This window comes from Cibotium barometz, chromosome 2 (genome assembly GCF_041138505.1).
Source record: "Cibotium barometz isolate CiBa-2024 chromosome 2, ASM4113850v1, whole genome shotgun sequence".
Lineage (NCBI taxonomy): Eukaryota > Viridiplantae > Streptophyta > Polypodiopsida > Cyatheales > Cibotiaceae > Cibotium > Cibotium barometz.
The window spans coordinates 14,817,718-14,843,874 of NC_141047.1; positions in this window are offsets into that span (position 1 = coordinate 14,817,718).

A 26,157-nucleotide genomic window follows, 5' to 3' on the forward strand; every position below is an offset into this window, starting at 1 on the left:
GGCTTGCCTTGGAAACGCGAGTTGGGAAACGCACGGTGACTTGCTACAAAACCCTTACAAGCCCAAGCCCGCCCCTGCCACGGACGGCAGCGAACCGACCCATCTCTGCAAGCTCTACTTTACAGTCGCCTCGTCAGAGAATACCACTCTCGCTGTGTGTAGAGCCTGGAGGGGGGCGAAGAGCAGCCCCCAGAGCGAACACTAGCCCCACCAGCCTGGGGGGGCGAAGACTTGACTGATGACCTCCGCGACCAGCAAGGCCAGACGGCGATGGCGAGCGTGTGGAGATGAAATGGGAAGCTCGCGTCGGCATTGAGGACCTGCGCCAGACTTGAAATGTGCTGTCCTCTGCCGCTGCTGTAACTGGTGAAAGCCTGTGTCCGTGCGGGAGCGAACGTGCGCTGTCTGAAGGGGGGGCGAAGAGCCCCACGGCCGCCAGCCTATGCGGCGGCCAGGCCAGCCCAGGCGGCCAGCGGCGGCCAGCCCAGCGGGCGGCCAGGGCCACAACCAAGGCGGCCACCAGTGGCCAGAAAAAGAGGAGAGAGAGAAAAAAAATTCTTTATTTTTTTAATTTATTTTCATTATTCAACTTTAATAAAAATTAAAAAATGAAAAATTCAAACAAACGCTCTCTCTCGGCTGGTGGGGAAGGATAATTCCCGCAGGAAAGTTAATCCCGGCAAGGCACAGCCTCTCGACAATTTTTAATTTTTTATGAACACTCTGGGAGCGTAGCCTCACCAGATTTCAATTTACACTTTTGCGAACGTCGTCTTGCTAGAGTCAAAGTTTTTGTTCGAACAAATTTGTGTTTGTTCTGTAGTGACAAACAAATGTGTTCTTCTGTAGACACACCCCACGAAACAAACCCAACACGGCCGTCGCGTCGTGTGGCCGTAGTGCCCGTTTTACACGAAAGAGACCCACCGCAAACGGCCGTAGCGTCGCGTGCTAAGAGAGAGACAAGTCCCACGGCCGTAGTGCCGAGTCCTTCGAGAGAAAGCTGTTCTATCGCCGTTGTGCCTAGTGAACACGTCTATGGCCGTAGCGCCTCGAGAATAACACATGTGGTGATCACACATTTGGTTCGAAGAGACTAAATGAAAGCGGAGCATACACTTAGTATTGACCATCAAAGTCACGTAGTTTGACAATAGTGTAAATCTGAAACCGCGGTGTGTTTTACTTGGGCTAAGACCGGCAATGGCGTCAGTTGTGCCCAAATTAGATGAAGTGCTTATCACGAGAAATCTAGGTAAGCATAATTGAGCCGTAGTGCTCATAACCCTTCACAATCTTTTAACAGATGCTAGAAGATTGTGATAAACTTTGGCAAATGAGAACCATGTACAAGCGTAGTCTTGATGTGGTTATGCCTCGTGTCCAAACAAGTTGCTTATTGTTTGTAGCAACAAGAGAGCTTTGGCCCGTAGAGGCAAGCTAGTCCTTGTTGGTAATAACAAAATAATGTCACTACTTGGGCCTAGAGAGTAGTGACTAGTTTGATTTAGTCACGTACATTGCCTGGTAAAAGTAATCCCTAAGATGTGTATTACTTGGGATAAAGGGGCTAGCAGTGCTGCTAACAGTACTCAATTGAATGGTTTATCTAGGAGTACTAATCTGAAGGATTAGCATACGCCTAGATAATAATAGCAGATTTAGGATTGATTTTTAGAAATCAAAGGTAAATCTGAAGGGGTATAGTCTGGAGATGTCATGCTCAATGCCCTTATACAAGTTGATCGAAGAGAACTGTTCTTAAACTTACCAGCATGGTTTTCTCTTCTTTTTATTGCCATGCGTCGACATCCCACTGCTCGAGAGTTTGTGGTGATCTTTCGAGGGGGGAAAGAGCCTTTTTACATGTCACATCAATTAGTTTAATGGTAATTTAATGGTATGGGACATCAAATTCTCACGGAATCGATTGGTGGAATGGGACGCCAAGGCTTGTGCATGTAACTTGACTCTTTGGCAGGTCTGTATGTACACTTGTCTGTAGTGATAAAGTGTGCAAGATAAAATTTGAACTTTGAAAATTACCAAATATAGCCATAAGTTGGGATAAAACCCAGTTACAGAGTTCGGAGAAGCTCTAGGTAGCAAGACCATGATGGTGTGCTAGTGCTAACAGAGTGATTTAGTTCCGGAGTGATCTAAATCTAGAGGTTAGCAGTAAGACTAGTTGGTTGGACAATTTCATGCATGGGGGACGTCCTATAGCATTTTGCAAGCGTAGTCTTGCCTATGTTCAACATAAGTGTGCGATTGTGAGCACATTTTAGTTGCTACCATATGAATTTGGGAAATATATTACTTTCCTACATAAACAATTGTAATATTGCATGACAGGCTATGTTGCTTACAAAGTTCATGTGCGTGTAAACCCTATGAGTCGTATGACCCCTGGGAATGAGTGGAGCATTTCTAGGATTTAATAAGGTTTTACATGGCAATAGTGAGTAGTATCTCACTCCAGACGAGCCTGGTTGTTGTTAGTATCGGATCCGACATATGAGGTGTACATAAACTCGGGCTAAGTTAGGATAGAAGGCTAAGCCGGAGAGCTTAGTGGTAAATCCTACTGTATCTGGTGAGTTTTGACTTAACCGGAGTGTTAAGAAGTAAACTCAAAGTCTGGGGCTGAACCGGAGTGTTCGGAGGCAGACATATCTTTTGTTAAATCGGAGAATTTAGCAAAAGATGAGCTTGGGGTAAACCATGGTACCCAGGAAAAAAAGCTCTTCACACTAAAATGGTGCACAATAATTTTAGGGTGAAAAAAATCCATCTCGCAGGAATGTTTTACAACTTTCCATAGATGACAGATGAGACCATGTACTTTACGGAGTTAAAGTACATAGGTGGTGACTTCGGCGCCACATTTTTTGTAGGAAGTCACCAGTGGTGTGGTTAGGTCGGCCGAGACTCCACAAGACCTATGCACTAGTTTTTAAGTTGACCTCTATGATAAGGACGTCCAAAAATTCGTGTTGTAATACCAGAAATTGTACTGCAATGTGCAATGGAGGGGTCAATTTGTGTAGTCACTTCTTAGCAGCAAGTGACTTAAGCATCTTGTTATAGATGGTTGTATATGGTACTCCCACTCGGGGGAGGTACGCCATTGGGTACGGAGTTACTCACAGACTAGTATGGAGCTACTAGTGTGATGGTAGTGGGTACGTAGTTACTCACTACTAATACATAGCTGCTAATAAAATTAAGATCCTCGAGTGAAAGATACTCTAGATCAACATTTTAAATTACCGAACCACATTCATGAGTATCGAGGTACTCATAAATATGTTGACGTTGCTCAAATCGAGGGACCGATTTGTTCGATGGTATGGAATAACAAGGAGAGTGGAGTAACTTAAAAGTTACACATCACTAGTCCTAGTGAGTTGTCAAGGTCATCCGTAGTTTGATGATCCCCTCTACCTATCAGATAACATTCAATTTTGCAAGCCCTGGCATTTAATCCGTAGTGATTATGAGTTTGGTGTGAGATATGGTAATGAAGTTCTTAAAAGAGTACTCGTTTATTTGCTTGTCATTGGTTATAGCTTGGTAGAGATTGCCACCTGTGAGTGATGGGTAGGTAGCTTTGCCGCTATAATGAGGAGGCAGCAAATAATGTTCTCATAGTTATACTTCATACCAACACCAAACAGGGATAGGATGAAATTCCTAAGTTCATCATCACGAAGTACTGTGATGTTTGCATTTATATTGAATGTATGATATAATGAGACATTGGGCTTGTGTAATTACCATCAATTATCTAGCAACCTATGGCTTCGAAGCAAGCTCAGTCATTATCTGTGGATTGATAATGTGGTTATTAGTAGTTTGGAATTTTTCTTGATAGATGGTACAACCCACCCAAATAATTCATAAGTGTGTAACCACTTATGAAGGGTAATAATATGCAACAATGAAGCACTTTGTTACAAGTGTGAAACCACTGATCTGTTGCAATACAGTTTATCAATAGTACCACCATATGTGCGTAGACACTATACCACATCTTCGTTGCAAGATGTTTAAAAGTTTCTTGGAAGGACTCAAGAATATAACATATGATATTAAACACGGTCTAGATTTGTTCTTGGACCTATGACACTAGCGCGTAGTCCGCTTGAGAGTACAGTTTTTGAGGACAAAAAAAACTTTCTTGAGGGAAAGGAGGGATATCCCCAAATATCACATAAACTCGAATAGTTGTGTGAGTCCAGACAATACTTGAAGGGATATGTCTAGCAACAAAGAGTTGGAAGTGAATGGATGTAATTCCAGACACCCGTAGTGGTGCAAGAATCTTTATCAAACATCTCCACATACTATATGGTCTACCCGCATATATAGTATGGCATAAGAGATAGGAAGTTTGATTGTTATATTTGAAGGGAAATCTTCAAAAAAGTTACATTTACTCTAAGTTAGAGTGGAGTTTAACCATCCGTAGATTGATGGTAGTTAGAAACTCAACAAAATTCTAGAGCATATGCTTGTGTAAAGATGTTACTCTAAAAGAGAAAGTATCTCTCAGCTTTGGAACTAATCCTTGTGATGCATGATTAGATTGGCTCTAGTTTATTTCTCCTATGGCCGTAGAGCTTTCCAAGGAAAAGTTTTAAAAAGTTGGTGAAGCAACATGGTAGCGTAGTCTACAAATATCTAGTAGCATAGTCTGAGAACTTGCGCTACTAGAGTGCTCTCCAGTACATTAGCTTCTGTGCTAATGACATGATGCAAAATCAAGGCATGAAATTTGCCTTAAGGTTTTGGTTGAAATACCAAATCATGGCTTGTGTGAGCATGATCCTGTGTTTACAGAGGTCTGGCGCGCTGTACGCATATGCACTTTGTCACAGCCTCACCCACCTTCCTCGCCGGCACGTAATGCTAGTCCGGAGAGACTGGCCGTAGGTGCGGCGGATAGCGAAGCGAGAGTTAGTCCGGAGAGGCTAGCCGAGTCTTCGGGGTATAGTTTTAATAGTCCAAGTGCGGGTCACCCTGGGATTCAGAAGACCTATGCACTAGTAAAAAGACAGTTTTATTGGCCTAGTTTGTAAGGATGTCCAGACTTATGTGCTGAAATGCAGTAAGTGCCATGTCAATAAACATGAACGTCTTAAGCTTGGAGGACTACTCCGTCCACTGGAGATTCCTCAAGGGAAATGGGAAGCATTTCCATGAATTTAATTACCGGTTTACCCAAGACGAGTCGAGGGAATGACTCGGTGTGGGTGGTAGTGGTCAGGTTAACTAAACTGGCAAAGTTTATTACCACGAAGAAAACTCTAAAAACGCCTGAGTTGGCAAAACTCTTTATTGAACATCTCTACAAGCTATATGGCCTGCCCGCAGATATAGTGTCGAATAGAGATAGAAAGTTTAACAGTCATTTTTTGGAGGGAAATCTTCAAAAAGTTGGATACTACTCTGAGTATGAGTATGGTAGATCATCCGGAGTCTGATGGTCAAACTGAAAAAGTTAACCAAATACTCGAGGATATGTTGCGTTCTTATGTAAGTAAGAAGCAATCAAATTGGGAAGAATATTTGCCCATATTGGAGTTTGCTTATAACAGCTCCAAGCATTCAGCGACGACTGGATTTATACCATTCATGTTAATGTATGGATTCCAGCTGAGATCTCCGATGGTTGTAGGCCTAGAAAAGGAGAAGATTCAATCTGTCAAGGATTTCCTTGAAAATATGAATGATATGCTCAAAGCTGCACGCGAGAGCATTCGTAGCGCACAGGACGAAAACTCTTCTTAAGGGGGGGGTAATGTCACGTAGGCTGTAACGCCTGTGACCGACGGCAGACCGGATGGCTATATCCGGGGTTCAGTGGGAGGGGACGCCCATGCGGAGTCATGGGCGGCCAGGCTAGTGTGGACGGCAGGCCACACACTATATAGCCTGGGGGATGAGGGGCAATCCTCATTCTTCCTCTATGGCTGGGTGGTGAGCCAGAGGCCGTCCCCTCTTGTGGTAATGCCCGTAGCGGCGTTACGGGAATGTAACATGATCTCTTCTAGCTTCCCAAATAAACCTAGTTTTTTATCTACAAAATATGAGTGAGAAAAGAAAAAGATATTGTTTTGTACAAGATCACTTGGGCTTTGAGATACAAACATTGCCTCTCCAATGGATGCATGCATAGCATAGAAAACTCCAGTGAGGCTTTGGAGTGGTTGTTCCTCATCAATATAATTAGAGGAGAAAATATCTCCAGAGAGACATAAGAAAATGGAGAATCATAAGAAAATTTGAAACAAAAAATCCAATATTAGCATGTTAAAGCTGTGTTTATGTTACACTGATAATTTGAAGGAAACCTTGGTCGTTGGCCTTGAATGTACAGGTGTCCAAGGGTATACACATGTTGCACTATGGCAACAAGTCCTTCCATCTTAGTATGCTTGAAGCCTTGTAGCCGCCCCTTCCAATGATGTAGCATATTCCCCAGTTGACGCACTCAATGTGGTCCCTTAGAGCTTGGCTGCATGTAAACCCAAGCCCCAACCCTAAATCTTGTTGGAGCCCAAACTCCATTCTCATCTCTTGTGTTATGCAGTACAAGCTCTTCCACCTTCTCCCTAGGTCTTCTCACATTACTGGAAGAGGCCATGGTGGTAAGAAAAGAGAAGAAGGGAAAAGAAAAGCTTGTTTTATACAACAGAAGAGTGGAGAGGAGAGAAAGTCCAGGGTTTTTAGTGCAGCAATGGAAAGCTTAAAAGAGGGTTAGAGTTTGAGAATAGGCTTCCTGAACCTAGAGTAGACTAAAGAGGGATAGAGTTTCTGCAGCAGCAATGGAGAGGGAGGGAGCTTGAGAGAGAGAGAGAGAGAGAGAGAGGGAGATTGAGAGGGAGGGAGCTTGAGAAGGAGGGAGAGCTTGAGAGGGATGGAGTTTCTGCAGCAATGGAGAGCTTAGAAAAGGAAGAAAGAGGGAGAGGGAGCTTGACAAGGAGGGAGAGCTTGAGAGGTATGGAGTTTCTACAGCAATGGAGAGCTTAGAAGAGGAAGAAAGAGGTTCAAAATGAGCTTTCCAAACCTAGAGTATGTTGGGGGGAAGTTTGAGAGGGAAAACACACTTTTGGAAAAGAATTAAAAAATTTTCAATTTTTAGGGTTTTTCATTTGCGCGATTCTAGGTGGGGGGACCTCTAAGTTTGGGCCCAAGAGGTCGGGGGACAAGAGTAGTAATTAGGCCCCATTAGCAAACCAAAGCCTAGGCCCCCTAGGGTCAAAGAAGTCAAAAATGTGCACCTAGCCCTCTTCCTATTGGTCCATTCCTAATCAAAAGTTAATCCAAGAGGCCCTCTTTGGGTCCAAAAAATTCCTAATGGATGGCTTCTTGCCTAAGTAGCTGCAGTCCCCTTGAGCACCTTACTGTAAGATCTGTTGTTGGGGATGTAAACCATAGTGTTTAGCCCAAAAAGGAGTTTGGAAGCCCCTTTCCCTTTAACATGCACCGTGCCATGTCTATGACTGTGTGATTATGACATTCTATGACACCACTCAGTTGTCGAGTGTGTGTGCTGCCATGAGCTAGCGCTTAATGCCATGCTCCTTGCAATAGTTGTTGAATTCATTTGAGGTGAATTATCCTCACCGACTTGTATGAAATTTTTAAATCTTTTTCCTTGTCTCATTTGCAACTATCTTGTAACAAGAAATAGGAAGATCCACCCAATGTAGTAGTAAACATTTTACCACATAGATTAGCATGAACTCAAGAGTCTTTAACCTGTTAGAGGTATGTCCATATCCCTACCTTAGTGGTTGAGCCTTAGTGTCATATAAAAATACCTTTTGTAGGGGCAACCCATTAACCTTAGTGGGAGGTTTTGTAGTCTTTTATCTTGGTGGTTATTTGATAGAGGTAATAATAAAGGTTCTAGACTTAGGTGATTTCATCTATGAGGTCATCTCCAAGTTTGGTGGCCATTCCCGAAAAGTGGTGGTACCTTCTCAAATAGTTAGGAATCATACCTTGAGTCAATTTGGGTTTTTGGTAGCATCTTAGGGCACCCTCTTTATCTCATACACCTTTTTATGCCCCATCTCTTTGGTCTCTCCATGTGTAAGACTATTTGCTTTGTGTAAGCACTTGTTTGGGTTGATAATATAATCTTTGTGGACAATATCTTGTGTCAACTCTCTTTCCCACTCACTTAGCATTTTTTACATGTTCTCTTGCTTATTGTGTGTCTAATCTATGGATTAATTCTCACTTAAGTTCTAAACACTATCTCCTAGCTAGGATTCTTGGGTGTACGAGTGATTAGCATAAACTGTGTCTAATCTATGGATTAATTCTTACTTAAGTGCTAAACACTATCTCTTAGCTAGAATTCTTGGATGTGTGAGTGATTAGCATAAAGTATGTGTCTAATCTATGGATTAATTCTTACTTAAGTGCTAAACACTATCTCCTAGCTAGGATTCTTGGGTGTGTGAGTTTATGTATACTCCTTGGCACTCACTTATTTCAACAAATATTATCAAAGCTAGCTTACCTTAGGAAGCCTTGAATGTGAGCATTTAAGCCTATTCTTAATCTTAATTACAGTGCATCAATTACTATATTGCTGTAGATCAACACTAGCATGTGTTGACTAGTTTTGGTTGGGTGAGATTAATTAGAGGTTCTGGGACAGGAGCATTGTGAGATTTTCTTGTGAGCATATTTGAGTTGAGAGGGAAATTTTATCATCTTCATTATCATTTACTTGTCATTAACATTAATGATCATTTACTTGTCATTAGCATTAATGATGGCATCATCAAAGGGTTAAGCACAAGGACAAGGTGATCAAAGCTGGGGACTTTGTCAACCTTGGACGGGGAAGCCTCTACTCTAATTCAATATATCATTAGGTTTTGTGAATTGACAAGGGAATAATGTCCTAGGTATTTTGACATGTCTTATGTCATTAAGCTTATATGATTAATGAATTACTATATTCTATGCTTAATCACTAGTGATGATGGAGCTTTATTAATCTCTAATTCATATTTAGTGCTCATATATAATCATTTGGGAATTGATGTAGCATGCTTATTAGCTTATTTACATTAAGCTTATACTTATCTAACTAATTTCAATCCATTGAAATATTCACCGTTAGCTACTTCCCTGTAAGTAGCTTCAAGTCTTCAACAAAATCGCTTGGCCAGCAGACTAAAGCCATGCATCTGTGTTACTTCATTATCTCTAGGAGCACAAATCACAGTCCAGTTTAGCAGGTTCCTTGATGTGCTCTCATAAACACTTGAGTGGTCAAAGTGTGGCTCTCTGATGCACTTCATTCTACAAACTCTCATGCACACTTTGAGCAGTCTAATTACCTAGATTATCAGATAATGGTGGTATAATTACTCCAACTCGGTTACTATTTCTTGTGTTACTCTAGCTCGGCAAAACTGATGTTCGTTGGCAGCAGAATTAGCGTATTTCTTCATGGCAACCATCTTCCAATGAGGTGATGAGGGTAGCTCGATTTTGTTGTATTCTTTTTCCTTTTTAAAGGTTCTTTTGACTTTGGTCAAAAGGTCCAGGTTTTCAACCCGTTAAAATTCTTATCCTAAAATTCATCTAAAACCTTATATGGTAAAGTTCTTTTGAGACTTAAAAGAGGATAGACCTTATACATTGAAAGCGAGATTTTTTACACCTTTTTTATTTATTGGTATCATAAAATCTTATCATGCTATTCTATAATGTCTCAAGTTAGCTGCCCATCTCAAGTAATAACAATTTCCTTCGACACTTCTGAAGCCTCTTTTGTTAACTCGTCAGCTATTGAATCTACCTCTAACTAGGAAGTGACTTTTCTAAGAATGAAAGGAGGTCCTAGATTTAAACTTATAGCTAGGAAGAGGTTTTGTAAGTGCAAGTATAAGTGGTTTGTTGAAAAAGCCAAATAAGTTGGAAGTTAAGGGACTTGGGATAGGGATATTATCTCATTGGTTGGGATCTTTTTCATTGGGAATTTTTTTCTTTAGTCATTTCAAATATGAGTACATTAGACGCAATTGGATACTTTAAAAAAGAGGATAAATTTGATGGCACACAAAATATCACGTGGGCCATGAAAATGCAACTTGCCTTAGAAGATAAAGGATTATGAGACATCACTAGAGTGGAAGAGAAAAGACCTGGGGTAGAAATCTAGATCCAGAGTTTGTTGCAAAATGGGTTGCATTTGATAAGAAAGCATTGTCCTGTATCATTCATGGGGTAAAGGACAATCAAATTTACCAAGTGGCATCTTCACCAACATCCTTTGAAGCATGGACTAGGCTCAAGACAATCTTTGGGTAGATCAATGCTGCCTCCAAGCTCTGTTTTAAGAAAGCAACTCTATAGATTAGAGATGAGGGAGGATACCAAGGTGGCTGACCATCTTAATGATATTCGGTCCCTTATTGACAAGCTTAATGGTGCTAATGTTATCATTACTGAAGAAGACACCATGTTTGTAGTATTGGCCTCTATGCCCCTTGACTTTGAATAATGTGTACTTGCTATTGCAAATTAGCCAAATTTAACCTTAAACAATGCAGCCTAGTCATTGATCTTTGAGGAGACAAGGTTAGAATCAACTAATCTTACTTTGGATTCAAAGAAGGCTCTTTCCACGGAGCAAAAGAAGATAAAGAAGGTACAATCTTATTATTATTGCAAAAAGAAGGGCCATGTTTCTTCCCAATGTTTTAAGAAGAAGCAAAGAAGTCAAAGTCTACTTCAGAGCGATGCCTCCACTTCTGATCTAAAGGAAGAACATGCAAACTTGGTGGTTGGTGGTTCAAGATGAATCTTGGGATTTCTAAATTAAATCTTATTTTGCAATTTGTTTTGATAAGCCAGTAAGCCAGACTGTGGTACATTATGTTTGTTTGGTTTTAAGCATGCCTTGCGAGGTAGTGCTATGGCCAAGAGGGGTGTTGGAGATATGTCTATATCCCTACCTTAGTGGTTAAGCCTTAGTGGCACATAAAAATACCTTGTGTAGGGTCGACCAATGTTTTTAAAAAAACCATCCTTTAGTGTAAAAAAGCCAATCAAGTTTCATAAAAAAGGGAGGTGATAGAACTTTTAAGGGTTTTAAAAAAGGTCAAGTTTTTTGAAAAAACCTTTAAAAAAGGAGGCACACATAAGTTTAACTTTAAAAATTGAATAGTCAAGTATCAAGCTTTATTGTTGAAAGGGTTGTCTCAGATACAACCCTTTAAAATATATGTACTAATATATTAAATTTTAATAGTATTTCTAAACTAGATGTATTATTTATGATATAATTTCTTATGCTAGCTACCATATGAGAGTAAATAAGGGAGAAGTAGCTGAATTAACTTAAGTTCCTAATAGTAAATACTTTACTATCGTAGGGTTACGAGTTTGCTCTGTAGATTCGCAGTGTTTGAAAAAAACCCAAGTTTAGTGTAGTTTGTACCTGCATATTTTGAGGAATACCTTCAAATTTAAAACTTGAAGGTACAAATACCTCTAGATTTTGAGAAGTTATAGAACAAAAACCTTCATATTTCAAGATTTTTTTAAATAAATAATTTTATAAATTTTAGACAAAAGTTTTCCACTTTTTGGGAAAATACTTTTTTTCGATCACTACAAGTTGAGTCCTTTTCACTTTATCGTTTTCATAGAATCGTAACCTGCTTGCAGTCGCTGCTTGCTCTAGCACTCTAACTAGTAACGCCCTCACAAGCACCAGCTTATGGGCAGTAGCTAGACACTCCACTAACTCAAGTCTTTTGAGTCCCGACTCCCAACTCGCAATAAACAACTATAGGTAGCAGCAGCCAGCCTACTTTCGAAGCTTTGTAGGTGCTAGAATTCTCATCTTTTTTGTGGAGAGAGAGAGAGAGAGAGAGAGAGAGAGAGAGAGAGAGAGAGAGAGAGAGAGAGAGAGATGATTTAAACGATCTTTTTAATCAAATATGCATGTGTGAGAGAGATAGAGACTCATGAAAGAGAGAGAGAGGGAGAGACCGACTTAAGTGTTTGCCTCTTAATCAAATTTTTATGTGTATACTCGAGAGAGAGAGAGAGAGAGAGAGAGAGAGAGAGAGAGAGAGAGAGAGAGAGAGAGAGAGATTGATTTGAATGGTAGTTAATCTGATTCAAAGTCTAGACATGTTATTCAAAAAAGAGAGAGAGAGAGAGAGAGAGAGAGAGAGAGAGAGAGAGAGAGAGAGAGAGAGAGAAATTGATTTGAATGGTAGTTAATCTGATTCAAAGTCTAGACACGTTATTCAAAAGAGAGAGAGAGAGAGAGAGAGAGAGAGAGAGAGAGAGAGAGAGATTGATTTGAATGCTAGCTCTTTTAATGAATGAGATGTGTGTGTGTGTGTGTGTGTGTGTGTGTGTGTGAGAGAGAGAGAGAGAGAGAGAGAGAGAGAGAGAGAGAGAGAGAGAGAGAGAGAGAGAGAGATTGACTTAAATAATAGCCCTTTTCAAATCAGATTTGTGTCCGTGTTGTCTGTGTGTGTGTGCGCGCGCGGGAGAGGAGAGACAGATAGAGAAAAATTAATTTGAATGTTACCTTTTTGAATCAGATTTGTGTGTGTGTGTATGAGAGAGAGAGAGAGAGAGAGAGAGAGAGAGAGAGAGAGAGAGATCTGATAACTAATTTAAGTATTATCTTTTCTAAATTAGATTTTTTCCTGTGTGTGTGGATGTGTGTGTGTGATTTAGAATCAAAGCTATATTTATGTATGCGAGAGAGAGAGAGAGAGAGAGAGAGAGAGAGAGAGAGAGAGAGAGAGAGAGAGAGAGAGAGAGAGAGAGAGAGAATCATATGTGTGTGTGTGTGAGCAAGAGAGAGGGATTGCTTGGTTGATTTTAATGTTGCCTATTTTGAATCAATTTTGTGTGTGTGTGTGTGTGTGTGTGTAATGTCTGCACATGTGTTGATTATAAGGGAGAGACATTGGAGAGAGGTATAAGTCTAATAATTATATGCATAATTACTTTTCTTTCCAACCAAGATGTCTTTTGTGCAATCCACTCTTTTTGACAATCTTGGAATTAAGAGAAAGGATGTGCCATCGAGTTTAGGTAAAGGAAAGAAACCAGAGTAATAAACATATTAAAACAATAATGGATGATGAAATTGCAACACTATTGAATGACGAGTTTAAAGAAGTAGATAAACATTGCTCGACCAAAGAGATAATTCGAAGGCATAAACCAAGGCGCGATTGGAATGAAGGATGGGTAATTGGGTGTTCTCCAACAGTTGTTTGTCCAAAGGTTGTGGTTACTTGCCTAATTTGTTGTCTTCAAGCGTGTTCATCATGATTTGTGAAAGAGTTTGGCATGTTTGTGGAGTTTTGATTGGGGCAATGTTGAAGTCTCTTGTAGTGATCTTGTTATTGTTGGACACATTGTATAGCATCACCTCATGGAGAATGTTGAATAATATCCTAGGTGTAAGGGGGACTTGTACACTATTACAATATATGTTGTGATTTTTGAAGTACTAAATCTTTCATGTATTAATTCAAATTATTTGGTACTTACTATCTTCTCCTCTTTTAAGTCTTTTCTTTTATTGTCTATTTCATGGGAGTTCTTGTGGTTTATGTTTATGCTTCCAAAGTGTGTGAAACTTCTATTGATTATCTTTGGTTGACAAGTTTATTGTAGGAATATGATGTTAGAATTGTTAAGATAATTATCAACAAGTTAATATCAACTTTGCTCCTTTATAGCAAATCTATGTTAAGTAAGCAATTGAAGAATGAAGTGGCTCAAGCTATATGTTTTGAGTTCCTTGTTAGTTGATGAGTTGCTAGGCTGCATTGTTGTGTAGTAATTTCTTCTTTTGAACAAAGGTATTGTCATAAGCTGTATAAGAATTTAGGGTCCTCTACTTTTCAAAGAGCAATATACTCAAGCTATGCAAGTGGACATTTCTTAAAGTGAATGCAAGGCTTGTGATTGGTCTTCCTTTAGCTTGGTGTATGGTGTGTGGTATTATGATTGGTATTGACATTGATCCCCAACTTTTTTTAGTTGAATATCTGGAAAATTGATTGGGTGATGGTTCTATCATATCCTTGGAAGCAGCCATCGGATCCATTCACTAAGGCATCAGCTATGTCTGTGTTTCTATAACATTTTTCATTTGCGAAAGTTGGCTAAAATGTGAGAGGAAAATTTACTCTCACGAACTTGTTTACATATTGTATATCATTGTAATCTTTAGATTATTAAAGGATAACTCTACACCACTATCCCCTCCATAACATCCTCTCTTTCTTCACTATTGATGAAATCATGGTCTCCAAAAATTGTCCAATTGGAAATCTTCCAAATTTCAAGGCTTCAAAGCATAAATGATAAAATGAGTGTAGCAAAAGACTCATGTGTGATTATGTAATTCTTGAACCTTGCTTTGGAATATGGGATGCCTAAAAATTGTACTACAAAATGGATAAATCTTCTACACAATTAGCCCGCAAGTTGGTCTAGTGGTAAATTCTTGGGCTCAGAATCAAAAGCTTGTGGGTTCAATTCCCCGTTGGCCTCTTTGGGAGAGACACCTATGCTCCTTGGAGTGTTCTTAGTGGTTGTGGACCTTGCCATTTCTCCAAGGGTACTACATGGTAACTCCGCCCCACTTTTGCAAGGCTACTATCATGGTGATCTCTTGCTCAAGTATCATATTTGTGTAGATTGACATGGATCTTTATCAAAATGATCTAGTGCTTGCAATTGGACAATATTTGGAAAGTGCGATCCCTCTTATAGCATGTGTGGGTATGTATATAATGGCTATTGGGGAAGGACCCCCACTCTAAAAAAATAGTGCTCTACATAGAGGAGGGGATAAGAATAACACAGATAACTATTGCACAACCGGAAAGGCTCTTTGGTAGTGTCATGGGGTGGTGACAAAACTAAGCTCATGGGAGGAATCAACCTCAACCGTACTTGCACACAAGATAGTATTTGGATAACACATAGCAATATGGGCCATTTTGTAACCCTTCAAGTACTTTTGGAAGAAATTTAATTGAGAATGGGTTGTATTATTGTTTTGTGGATTTCAAAAATGCATATAATGTGCTAGGACAAACATTATTCATAGGGATATATTTACACCATTGCATGTGTGCTAAGAACAAGAAATGGAGAAAGGGACATATCTAATCCATTGCACATCAAAACTGACCAAGCAATGGCCAAAGGGCAATATCTACTCCATTGCACATGAAAATTGACCAAAAACTAGCCAAATAGCCATATCTACTCAATTATACATGTGTTTATGCCAAGAAGTTGCCTTAGGACCATATCTGGTGTATTACACATGTGATAGGGCCAAGCATTAAAATTGATCCGCTCCACATTTGCTCCATTGTACATGTGCTAGGGCCTAGAAATGGCCAAATGACCATGTCTACTCCATTGCATATGAAAAATGACGGAGACATAGCCAAAGGGCCATATATAGTCCATTAGACATTTGCTCGTGCCAAAAGCACCATATCTATTCCATTACATATGTTCTAATGTGCTTGGTTTGAGTAATATCCCCAAGACATCTACTCCGTTGTAGATGTGCTAGCGATAAGAAATTGCCAAAGGACCATATTTGGTCCTGGTTGCACATGTGCTAGGACCTAGAAATGGCCAAATGGCCATATCTACTCCATGGGACATGAAAACTAACCACGAAATGGTCAAAGGGCTATATATACTCCATGGCACATTAAAAGTTATTAGGGAATGGCCAAAGGGATATATCTAGTCCATTACTCATGCTCTAGTGCCAAGAAGTGGCCATAGTATCATATCTAGTGTATTGCAAATGTTCTAGGGCCAAGAAATGGACAAAGGGACATATTTACGCCATTGCACATGTGCTAGGGCAAACATTTGGCCGTAGGGCCATATTTACTCCATTACATGTGTACTAGTGCTGAGAAATTGCTAGAGGACCACATCAAGCAATGGCCAAAGAGTAATTTAAAGCAACACTAATTTTCTTTACATTAGTTATAGTAAAATTTTAAATGTCATTTATCATATTACTCAAGTAATTTCTTTTTTTTTGAAAAAAAGAAAACTTTGTGTTATGTCATGTAATTTCTTAAAACAACACTAGATTTAATCTTATTTGTCTAATTCTAATCTATTAAATATTTTGTTAAATTTTTTGAGACCTCGAATCATTTAAAACATACATATACATATATACACACACACACACATACATATAAATATATTTTGTGTATTTGGGATATAAATGACAATATAATTAATCTTTTTGCAAGGGCCCTTTTCCTATGATCTACCTTGAGGATTGTTATTATATTAATGTTCAATGGCATTAATATGATAGCACACACCCGTCCCAACCATAGTTGTATTAATTCAAACTTCAGATGTTGTATCCTTACTCATGTAGGAAGGGTTCACACGAGTGTGTGCTCTTATGCAGGTGGGCACAAAGGTTTCCTAGTCCACGCACACCCTGACCATTGATTGAAATTTTCCCAGGCCATGGGGAAGGACCCACCTCTCAAAAAACAAACTCCGATGTGGTCAAGGCTAAAATTTGAAGGTTACAGTACCCTTCTAAGGGGTCAAAACCAACATCCAGAAAACCTTTTTCTTCTAGACATAAACATATCCTCTTCACCTCTCTTAAAATTAGAATATAAAGCAAACACCGTTTTTGGAACTTTTACGCTATTTTGGTCATTTTCTTTATTAGCTTAATTCCTTCTCCATTAAATTTGGATCAGCCATTTTGGATTTTGAATTGATGAGAAGTTAAACTGAGGCAGGGTGGTCAATATTTGGTAGGATGTCACTTGTAAACCCTTTGGGGTATTTGGGTGTGTGTGTGTACATGGCCGTGGGGGAAGGACCCACCTCTCGAAAAAAACTATAGATGTAGTCAAGGCAAAAATTGAAGGTTGCATTACCCATCTAGGGAGTTAAAACTAGTGTCTAAGAAACCTTTTTCTTCTAGACAAAAACATTTCTAGCTAGTAGGAAATTTAAAGGAAAAGTAAGTTCAATTCCTTACTTGATTTTTGCAAGATCCTATGATTCTACATCTTATGGCTCTTCAACTTTCTATTTGCCTCTTCTCTGCATTATAGGGATTTCTATACTTGTTTATCATGTAGTTCAATTATAGCCTTCTTGGGCTCCCTTTGCAACAAGGAAAAAGGGTTAGATCTCCTCTTAGACAACATCTATGGAGGTGCTCGCAAAAAATCCCTCAAGCATTGAGCATACAACAATGGCCCTTACACATGTGCATGATGCCTTGTTTCCCAAGTCTATGTGAACTATGCATGATTATGCCCCTCATGTTGAAGTATGTGGCAAAGAAATCCCAAACAACATTGGCAATTAAGAATAAGGGATTGTCTTGTGCTTGCTTGGGCAACCCGCATTGAACCCTGTTCTCTAACACTATAAGAAATAACCCCCCTTTGCCACCTTATTTGCAATTCTATTTCAATGTGAAACAAGGTGGTGAATAGGGTCGCTATTCATTGCAAATTCTTGGGTCGCTACCAAATAGGGGTTGTTGGGAGAATTTTTTGCTTGGAAATTCTTGAGTGGGTATGTAGGCCAAATAGGGTGCCCTTGTGAAATCACAACAACTTCTTGATGTGATTTCTGTTTACACTTTTGTTTGCATTAATCACAGGTTATGCCCAATAGGGCCAAGCACTGAATCATTTCAAAAATATGCAGCATGAGGGCCTCTTCTTAATTGTGGTTTGCATCATGATACCTTGTGGTGGAAACATAGGAGCAACTAGAAAGATGGAAAATATTCATCATGATATTGTGAGACACCAATATTGTGCTTGGCACTACTCTGGTGGTATGTACACATAATGGTTTGCTCATGGGAAAGCACTACAAGTTATTGAGGAGCTCCCTATTTGGGATGTTGTTGCGTGAAATGCACTAATAACAAGACATGCCCAGTGAGGAGGAATTGTTATTTTCAAGGATGCATCACAGGGGTTCTCTCAAAAATTCATTAAAGCCTATGGCAGCTATGGAGTAGTTTACAATGGGGAGTAAATATTGCAAGTCACGATATGCTCAATAGGGCTAGGGTGAGGAGGCACTAAGTTGTTTTCAAGAACACATTGTGAGGGTTTCCTTGGTTGAAAGCCTGTGTGGTAAAGAGCAGCTGATAATGGGGGATAAATATTAAAAGGCATGAGTTGTTACTACTTGCTAGGAAATAATATTGTTTTTGGCATTGCTTTGGTGGTTATGTACACCAAATGAGGGGCATGTGTGCAAAAGCTCTTGAGGAGTTGCGCTAATTGCAAGATATGCTAAACATATCCATGGTGAGAAAGTGCTGCAATCATTGAAACAGATGCAACACAAGGACTTCTCTCTAGATTCTCTCACATGTTCTTACATGTAGTATGTGAAGCTATGGAGAAGTTCCTTACTATGAACTTCTCTTATAAAACTGAAAATAAGAAAAGATTCATGACGAGATTTCTAGAAAGTTTTTGTTGGAAAATGACCTTGTGTTTGGCAATGCTTTGGTGGGTATGTATGACATGTGTGAGTGGTGTGCATGAGATAAATAAAGCAATTCGGGTGGATATGTATGCAAAGTGCAAAGTGCAATCCTCTTGTAGCTTAGAAGCACGGAGATGCACATGAGAGACTTAACATTAACACCATATTACATATTTTGGGAAAATTCCCATTCCCATTCAAAAATTGGGATCATGGTGAACTTGTCCAAAATTATATTAAAACCACCTCATGTGACATATCGTTGAAAAGATTTTGAAGAGTAGGATCTAAATCTACAATCTCTGACAAATTTGGAGTTGGTATGCTTGTGATATGTCCCAAAACTATACTAGAAAGTTGTGGAAGTTCCTTCTTGCTAGGACCAGAAAGTTCATTGAACTTTTCTTGTTCATTTGGAGGGCTAGATGGCCTAGGAGGAAATCCTGAGATTGACCCACAAGGAGATTTTAGGGGACTAGCTAGTGGCTACTCCACTTCAAGTCTAGGTATAGCTACCTTGATGCTTCCAGAGATTGATTTGTAGATGCTACAATACCCAATTCTTCTCTCATATCTTTAATAAATTAATCTATGACAACAAACATCATTTGAATGGTCATCTCTTTACCATTGAGATACTCTACAAGTAAATTTACAAGTTCTTGCCATGAATAAAATGGGATTTCTTAATGACTAGGTCCTTAAGCAAGCTAGAATCAATGTCATATTCCCAACCTTGCCCTTTGCAAATTCTGGTAGTCCATGTACTTAAAGGTCCCTTGTAGGCCAAATTGAGTTTGTATGATTCACTAGTTATTATGTCATTGATTTGTGCATCTTGTGAGACTAAGAGAGTGGACTCCTTTCTCTCAGTGGTGGCCATAGATTCCTGGCTTAGAAAGTCTTGAAGAGGTATGATGAATGGGGAACATGAATGGCTCGTTAATGGGAGATTAATGGCATGCACACTTGGCTAGACTCATGGGTACCATCTTGTGTTGACAACCAAACAAAATTTAACAATAATACAAAATCTATGTGTGATGTTATGTACAAATTTGCAACATGCATTTTGTTTAAAGCATTTAAAGCCAACACATTTGTTCTTATTCACAATATTTACAAGTAAGGAACTCACTATGATAACCTTTCAAAATTTAGGAACTTATGTATACACCATCATATAATTTTCTATCTATCATCAAGTATGATTTATTATGCCATGTTATGCCTTTGTAAAAATTATTATGATAAGATATATACAATGAAAAGGCAAGTGCAAAACAATCATGACTTCGTGTAACCAAAACACATCTTTATGCTATGCCAAAAACATCTATGTTTATGCATAATATACTAGCTACGTAGCTTGTGTCTCATAGACCAAGATCACTATGTAAAACAACAAAGAGAGATATACAAAGAAATTTATTATATAGGGCTAGAATCCCCAATTGTGTTCAAAGGGAAAACCCAGTGGGAAAAAGTGCTTTTGAACTAACATTCTTATAATAAATTTTCCATATACCATATAGTGGTAAATATATGGAGAAAAAGGCAAGTTATAGTAAATTTTTGCTAAAAGTGTTGACTTGTTGCTATTGGATGTAATCAAGTGCATGCGTATCACTCAAAACTATGCCTAGTGCATGTGTCCAATGGTACAACACTCTAATACGCATACACAACAATTTGGAATAGATTCACTTGCCAAAATAGCTTGGTTGAACCAAAATCAAAGCAAATGTAAATATTCCAAGTAGTTAATCTTTTGGCCACATGCACGCATGTACACACATGCGCGCGCGCGCGCGCGCACACACACACACACACACACACACACACGAGTCAATGTGCTAATCACATGCGAAAATAGCTTGGCTTGACATTAACACACAAAATAATAGGGCTGAACCAAAAATCAAAGCAAAGTCAAATGGTCCACATATACAAGTAGCGCATGCATACAGACACTAGCCAATGCATGTATTTTAGCACATACACACTAATTACCTCCTGTGAACAAAACATACAAGCCTCAACCTCTTTCTTTGCGTATTAATTTATGCACATGCAAGAAACCTTTCTTTGGGTATTAGTTTATTACTCCCTATTTAGTTGAGGGGTATTATGCTATCACTTTGAAGGTTCACTTGAGCCAATCTTCAACCATAGTAAATTCAAAGGAATTGAAGGACTACAGGTCCAAGTTGCATTGTAACTATTAAAATACTTATGAGAATGCAACATTTTGATTGAAGGACCACAGATCTAGGTAGATATTACTTTATGCATGAGCTCCTTTTAACTCAAATGGGAGTTCTCTAGAAGACTCTTAGCACAGTAAAACATGCTTTAAGCAGCTTCCCAGCATTCTTCTTCTACATAAGGTCCATTATGCTAAGTTGAGAAAACTTGGATCACCTCAGTGCAAGCTTTTCTTTGCTTGATCAATGACTCTTTCTTTTTTTCTTGCCAAATTAGGCATGTCTTTGCTAGCTATAAATAAAGCATAAGTGGTGGTAGCATGAAGATGTGGAGGGAGAGGAGGGAGATGTGGAGGGAAAGAAGGAAAAAGAAAAAAATCACAATATGCATGCGTACACACACCCCCCCATACACGCACACATGCACATGCATACGCACCCACACACACACATACACGCACACACCCACATCCACACCCACACCCACACACATGCATGCATGCATGCATGCACACACACACACACACACACACACACGTACACACACACACATCCACCCACACACACACGCACATATGCACACACACATTAATTCTCTCTCTCTCACACACACACACACACACATCCACCCACGCACACATATACATATGCACACACCCATGCACACATGCAAACACCAACATATAGCTATTAAACACATGCTAACAAGCATCTTCACTCATTCATGAGCGTGCTAATTACCATATAATTCCGCAATAGTACTGAAGCACTTATAATCTGTTGTTGAAATATGTAAGTGAATGGGTGTGTGCGGGAACAAGCCCTTAGCAAGAGACTGTAAAAGGGAATCTGTAGTTAAGTGGGTAGTAGTGAAAAGGTGAGAAGAATCTACTGATGAGAGAATCAAGAGTAGTAGTGAAAAGGTGAGAAGAATCTACTGATGAGAGAATCAAGAGTAGTATGAGGGAATATAGGGGTGTGGAAAGATTCTAGGAAAAGGTACCCCCAAATGTAGGGGAGGTGGCACAAATCAAGGAGAAATCAGTGGGATTAGATGCTTGGCATCTTGTGGATGTAAAACCTATAAATTGAGGCATTGGCCTAATGAGAAATTGTTAGTTTTTGAGAGTATCCATGCCTACATTAAGCTATTAGATTAATTGTGCACTAATCTCATCTTAATCATCTACTAATTACCTACTAATTACTTACTAATCATGTTGATCCTTGCATTTGATCCACTATAGCTCATCACATTGCTGTAAAATTAACTTGGTATCAGAGCCAAGCTTAGGATTCAGCTAGTATTCAAGCCTAATCACTTTACTAATTATAGATTAGGAGTTAACCCCTTTTTTAGTCATTTCTCAACTATTCTCTGCACCCCCAGTTGGTGGAGGGGCTTGGTCCCTCCCTCCAGTCTTAACATTAGACAAAAAGCTTTTAGCCATACATAGCTACCTTCCCCACGCTACAGCCCATTAAGTCAGCACGTCAAACCGCTGGGAGAAACTGCAGAAAATTGTGATTTCGCCAAGCACCTATCTTTCTGAGAAAAACTTCAAATTCATGTTCACTACTTGGAATTGGAGCTAGCCCAAAGGGTTTTTGGGTGAGCTGAACATGTTGGTGATCTCAGATTTGAGAAATTCTTCAAGGAGAAGTGGCATCAAGCTCTGCATCAAATCTGTAAGTGACTTTGGTAAAACAGAGATTAAGTATTCAATGTTTAGTTAAATCTTTTGTTTCTTGGCTTGATCCTCTACTAGACTAATTGCTGTTGATTCCAGATCTGAGTTCATTTGAACTCTAAGGCACCAGATCTGGCCTCCCTATACACTCTAGTTTTTGCACACAAAATAGGAGATTATTTCATAATTAGTGCTTAATTAGTACTAATCACTACATTTTGGTACAATTGATGGTTCAAACTTACCATTGGGTATCTGATATAGATCTCTATCACTTTAGATTGATTTGAAGTTGGTTTGATATCCCAACCATCCAGTACAAATCAATTACCCTTGGCTTTATGTAATTTTTGCTGTATTCATGCTTGTAAATCTATTGTAATCATCATTTAACACCAAAATGGAGTTGTAAAAGGATAGACACTATCCTTGAGTCTTGAATTGGATTAAGAGGTAAGATCCCCTTCACATCATTATGTGCATTGCACAAGAAAGAGCTAAATTTAACGGGGACCAATTTCATACATGGCAAACAAAGACCATGTATTTGCTCATGAGGAAGAATCTATGGGGGCTAATTGAGGGAAGAGATAAATGTCCAGTGGAGAGTGGGGAGAATGAGTGGAAGAACTTAAATGAGAAAACATTAGGGCTCATTGCACTTAGCTTAAAAGATGAAATCATTCACCACATTGCAGGGATACAACAAGCTAAAGATGCATGGGATGAACTTAACAAATTATTTGGCGCTCAAGTAAAAAATTCAAAGATAAATCTGCTAATGCAATTTTACAAACTTGACATGAAGGAAAGCGAACCTCTAACCACACACTTGAACAAATACAAAAGCATTAAGCAACAACTGGAAGCCATTGGGAAGAAAATAGAAGATGACGAGGCACTAGGAGTGCTTTTGAAGAGTGTGGACAAGGGAGAGTATGAGAACATTGTGGCAACCTTAAAGGATGTACCAGATTTGAAGCTACATGAGATAGAAGTACTAGAGCAAGAGAACAAGGTCAAAGAGAAGAAAGGATTGGAACCAACAATTGGAGAGGAGAAAGCATTCTACACCCGAGGAGGCCTCGCACGAGGACGAGAACAAGGAAGAGGTAGGGAACCTTCACTTGCCATACAACTGTGGGAAGCTAGAACACATGGCTAGAGACTGAGCACTACAGCAAACCAAATGAAGAAGGATCATTTCGGCAAACTTCATGGAGACTCCTAAGGTAGAGGAGTCAGGACATCGTTTCTGAGAGAGAAACCCCACAACCCAATGTAACATGTCCCAATAGAGTAAAACCACCTCTAAGCCACCGATGATGTAGGCCATGTGGTAGATGTATGTGTGAGCATTTTAGTCAAGGTCACGGTCACTTGTAGTAGCCTTGGACACATAGAGAGAGGGTGCCAAGGACTATGAGTTAGGGACTTGAGACATTGGTCGCGGGCTACCAAGTAAGAGGGAAACTTGGTATAGGGACCAAGTGTGCTAGAATTATTAAGTTGAGGGGAGGTGTTGAAATATACAAGTGAATGGGTGTGTGCGGGAACAAGCCCTTAGCAAGAGACTGTAAAAGAGAGTCTGTAGTTAAGTGGATAGTAGTGAAAAGGTAAGAAGAATCTACTGATGAGAGAATCAAGGGTAGCATGAGGGAATATAGGGGTGTGGAAAGATTCTAGGAAAAGGTACCCCTAGATGTAGGAGAGGTGACACAAATCAAGGAGAAATCAGTGGGATTAGATGCTTGGCATCTTGTGGATGTAAAACCTATAAATTGAGGCATTGGTCTAATGAAAAATTACTGGTTTTTGAGTATCCATGCCTGCATTAAGCTATTAGATTAATTGTGCACTAACCTCATCTTAATCATCTACTAATTACTTACTAATCATATTAATCCTTGCATTTGATCCACCATAGCTCATCACATTGCTGCAAAATTAACTTAATCCTGCATGATCTAGTTGATTAGTGTGTCTAGGGATTTAATATTTACGTGATCACGCAAAATTTTGTGATATTAACAAACGTTAATAACATGTCAACATGATCACAATGTTAACATGCTATATTAACGGGGGAAACATTTTTTGCCTATAGCACATTGTCCAACATCACATTTTTAATATCAAGCACCTTGATTGGAGTGCATATGGTCCAACATCACATTTTTAATATCAAGCACCTTGATTGGAGTGCATATGGTCCAATTTTTTGCCTATAGCACATTGTCCAACATCACATTTTTAATATCAAGCACCTTGATTGGAGTGCATATGGTCCAATTGTACAAAAAAAAGGAATGATGGGTGAGCCTAGTGCAAGTTTTCAAGTGGTGAAAAATCAAAAGTGTTAATATTAATGTGAATTAATAATAATAACAGGTTTTGTGAGTGTTATTAATAAACATTAATAACATGTTAATGTTTACATGATCACGTGACTGAAATCTTTGTGTATGTCTATTGGGGAAGGAAAATTTTGATTACAAAAGTTCTAAAAAACTTCATTTTCAAATCCTTGACTTAATAAGTAGGTGTTTTAATTGATGTAATATGTGATGACATACTTAAGCGAGGCTCTAGAGGAGGATCACCTACTCCTTTGACTAGCGGGAGTGATTGCTAGTCATTTTAATAGAGGATCAATAGTTAGGAGATTGTGTAGAAATTTTCTGTTTAGCAAATGATATTCTTGTTAAAAGTTTTGATTACAAAATATAAGGTCAATGCCATAGGAACCTCAATTGATATACATGATGGCACAGAGTCAAGCACATAAGGAAATATGGGTGGATTGCCTAGTTGTTTTGAATTAAACGGAATCATGAGGTGAGAGGGGAGATGGGTAGATCACCTAGTCATTTTGAGTAGGAGCTCCAATTGATATACATGATGGAATCTACACTGAGGCGCATGAGGAGAGATGGGTGGATCGCCTATAGGCATCCTATATAAAGTGATGAGTTGGAAGGGGAAATGGGCACATTACAAGAAGGTGCCATTAGACACTTTGAGTGGAAGAAGAGAGGATGATGGAGTTTGTGTAGATAGGAAAGAAGATGGCATGAGGAAGAGGAGGAATAACAAATCTTGGAGAGGGGTATTGTGAAGTTAGTGGGCGAGAGGAGGTGGGGGAGGAGAGGAGGGGCTAAAAGAACATGGAAGAGCAAGTCGTTTTAAATAGGGGGAGTGATGGGGGATTGTGAAAGTGGGCGAGAGGAGGAGGGAGAAAGAATGGTGTGTTCTAAGCTGGACATCATGCGGTCGAAGATGGAGGAGAGGAAGGTGAGGAGGTGGTGTTGGGAGGAGTGGGGGACGGGGTCAAGCTGGAAGGTCCAACGGGCGAGGGAACGGGAGGGGAAGAGGGGGAGGATGGAGAGGGTGGCCTCGTAGCCTTGGAAGCCGTAGCTACTGTCAACAATAGTATAGGTGAAGCGGCGGTGGGCGGGGTACACGGCCAGCAGCTTCTCCTTCACCCAGGGCTGCGGCGTTCCGTCGGCGGCTCTTCCCCTCCCCGTACAGTACCTCACGCACCCCGGCTTCCCCTCCTCTCCCTGCACCACCTCGCACACCTCCACGTTCGCGTTCCACCTCTGCATCTCGCTGAACTTCCCCACCATCTCCCACACCTCCTCCGCCCCCGCCCCGATCTCCCTCCTCACCATCCCCTC